Below are 3,506 nucleotides of genomic sequence, written 5' to 3'. Positions count from 1 at the left end.
AAATTTGTGATTCTAAGTAAATTTTAACAGATGTTAATGCCACTGCAGAAAGGAGAATTTCTTTAAAAAAATGGAACCCCTTTGAAGAAAGGAGACACTCCACCTCTAAATTCTGCAAAAGTCCAAAATGGCTCCCAGTGCAGGCCCCAGAGTCTTGTTAAATCAAATGCAAGCATTATTGCTAAGAAGAGTCATCGAGGGTCAAAACTATGGCACTGTTTCCTACGGGGCCATCCAAAATGGCATCTGCTGTTTAGCTCGTGGTTGTGATGAAGGGTATTGATATCCCAAACTCCATCCCTGTGGAAAACTACTTTCATTTCTATGACCTCCATGTTCCTCCTCTTCATCAGATAAATCTGCAGCATAAGCCACCAAGCCTTCTCTGTAGGTTTCATTTTTTTGGCTGGATAATTGTGGCTCCCTGTTAAGGTCCCAGACCCATTCCTTTAATCAGACTCAGTTTTTATTCCGGTCACTGGAAAGGCTGGTGGAGGCATCAACTGCCTGTCCCTCTCTCGCTCTTGGCCTGAGGAATTTGCTGGCTTCCATCCTGCACCTTCAATTTCATTCTGACTGGAGAAGCCTGTACCTAAATTAGTCATGTGAATGGGTCCATGCTGGTATCCAAGAAGTCCAGATTCCCGTTCATCTGGTAGCTCCTCTGTGAATCGCCTCTTCTGTGCCTGGGGTTGAGTTGGGAGTGGGGGCTGGGGTTGGGGCTGGGGCTGGGGCCCAGCAGGCAAGACAGTTGTGACAGGAGCGGCAGGAATAAAAGGACCACTCATTGGACTCTGTCCAATGCTAGCTGGAGGTTGCACTTGTGTTATCGGGTATTGTGTTGGCACAGGAGGGACTCCAGTAGGTAATGCTGGCAAGACTCCAGGTGCCAAAGAAACAGCTGGTGGCACTATCTTGGTACTCCGTAAGGAGGTTGAACTGGCTGCTGAGGAGGGGGAACAACAGGGTAACCAGACTGATAGCCATTGGATGGATAATATGGTGGTTGAGGAGGGACACTACTTATAGCAGAGGGTTGTGTATAGCCTGGTAAAGGTACAGCAGTATTAATTTGATTCACAAATCTGGAGTACTCAGCATGAACTATTAGCAAGAGATTCTCACAGAGCTTCTTAGCAGCAGCCAGGCCTTCTGGTTTGGGATGACTGATGTAAATATATATAGGTTCAAAAGCTTCTCAGTCTGATGCTGGCTCAATGCAGCCTGAACCTTTGCCCCATAAGAAGACTTTGGCACCTGTTTCAATCTGAATGTGCTGCAAATAGGAGCAGCCTGGACCTTCCACTTTTTCCTTCATGTTAAAAGTGGGTACAGCATGTTTAGACCCACAAATAATTTATCTTGAACGTAATGCATCCCTGATTGGAAGGGAGGCTTCTGGCTTAAAGCTGGAGACAGCAGAGCAATAGGTGCTGGTTGGACTAAAGTTGGACTTTGTCCCTGTGGCAGCCTTCACCACCATTGGTGATAATTTCTTTGATGCGGTTTACAGCTCTGTCCACTAATTCCCGTGTCTGGCCCCCTGGTCCCACTTTAGCTTTCTCCTCAGTTTTCATGAACCTCCCTCGAGTTGACACAGCAGCTCCACTAAGTCTGTCCTAGAGTCAGCAAGTTCCTACATGTGAGAGGAACATCACTGATTCTACTTGGCTACCACCAGGTCGTCCTTGCTTTTATTGCTAGTTAGGCCTTTGCCAGGGGCTTGAAGTGTCTCAGCAGCATTCTGTGTTGGTTTCAGCTTCCCTTTGGCCATGAGGATGGCATTGATCTTGGCAGCCACAGCAGCGGCAGCATCAAAGGCTCCTGAGGGTACAGCTGTGGCATCTCCTGGGCTTCCCCCACTGCTAGAGACCTCACCACCTAGAGCCGCAGGTGGGAGGAAGAGATGTGGGGCTGGAGCTGGTTGGTCCCATTGCTGTGGCACCCGCCAGCTCCAGGATGTGTCCCGCTCCCCGCGGACATGGCCAACCTCTGCATTTTTTCTCCCCTATTTTGAGACAGGTTTTCACTAAGTACCTGGGATGGTCCCAAACTTTCGATCCTTCTATTTTCCTATTATTTCAACTTCTCAAGTCACTGGGACCACAGGCATGTGCATCATGCCAGGCTACTTTTCCCACTTTTAAACTTCAGTTATTAGTCTTACTATTACTAAGCAATGGGAAGTCTTAATGTGATCGTGTGTGTAAGTCCTTCAACATGTATGTGTTGAGATTATTTTCTCCCAATTGGTGACTTGACCTTTCATTTTCTTAATGTGATATAGCACAGCTAACTCAGGTCCCCAAATTTCAGGAGGACTTGACATAATTTGAATAAACAGTGAAATGCTAAATGAAAATGTGAAATAACTGGATTTTGTATGCCAATGATGATTTTGGCTAGATTGTTTCTTACACTGAAATATTCTGTTCACCATCTAGCGTTTGTTTATATTTTTTCATGTACTTTTCACTGGATTTCATTTGCAAAAGTTCTCTTATTGGACAAGCACTCCTTTTCTCTTAGCTAGACTATCATTCTTACTAGTCACTATTTTATTTTTCTCTGTCCTTCAGGTACCTTTGCTCCCTAAATGTTTAAGCATATATTTAGTCATTTGATTAGAATTCGATTCCAAAGACTGTTTTGTAATTATTTGGTGAATTTTGTAGTTATTTTGGTGTTTTTCCTGTGTATTTTTTTAGTTCCTTCCAGAGAAATAGAATAAACAACCTATTTTTATTATAAGGAATTAGCTTGTGTTATTATAGAGGGTGGTGAGTCCTAAGATCTGCAGAGAGCAACCTGGAGATGCAAGAAAGCCAATGGTGTGGTAGTAGTTTGGTGGCTGAGAACCAAGACAGCAAAAGATGCAAGTTCCAGGCCAATTCCAAAGAGGTTCAAGTTCAAAGACAGGAGAAGTCTAATGTCCAGCTTGAAGGCAGCTGGGCAGTAGAAACCTTTGCTTTTACTGTGAAAGAGGGTCAGTCTTTTTTTGTTTGTTTGTTCTGTTTAGAGCTTCACCTGATTGAATGAAGCCTCCACATTAGGGAAGACTGCTTTCTTCAGTCTACCAATTTAAATGTAATGTCATCCAAAACATGCTCAAAGATGAACCAGAAAGGACCAACTATTTGGTCACCTTGGCCCAGTCAAGTTGACAGATCATTTCCCTTCTACCCTGTTGTGATGGTTTGATTTAACTACCATAAAAAATTCTTCCCAATATACATTGGAGCATGGTAAAGTAGGAAAATTTCAGTCAATGAGAAGGAATGACGTAGCTATATGAGCCTTATTAGACTTGGTACCTATTTACATAGAGCCATTTGAGTTACTAGCTACTTAGTGCAAGTACCTACTTATATTAATAAACAATCGTTCACTGGCACTATTGTTCCTTTTTTCTAAACAAAAAGGTTTTAAAATACCAGTTCTAAAACACTGTATTGTTTGATACATTTTCTAGACAACTTGAAATTTCCAAATGCCACTTGATGACC

General features: G+C 43.3%; 1 pseudogene; it reads right to left on the bottom strand.

The window, feature by feature from the left end:
• Nucleotides 1–222: 222 nt before the first annotated feature.
• LOC124965540 (KH homology domain-containing protein 4-like) lies at nucleotides 223–1,983 on the bottom strand (annotated as a pseudogene).
• Between the last annotated feature and the right edge of the window lie 1,523 nt (nucleotides 1,984–3,506).

This window comes from Sciurus carolinensis, chromosome 1 (genome assembly GCF_902686445.1).
Source record: "Sciurus carolinensis chromosome 1, mSciCar1.2, whole genome shotgun sequence".
NCBI lineage: Eukaryota > Metazoa > Chordata > Mammalia > Rodentia > Sciuridae > Sciurus > Sciurus carolinensis.
The sequence above is the reverse complement of the archived record's forward strand: the minus strand, read 5'-3'. Positions and strand labels throughout refer to the sequence as shown.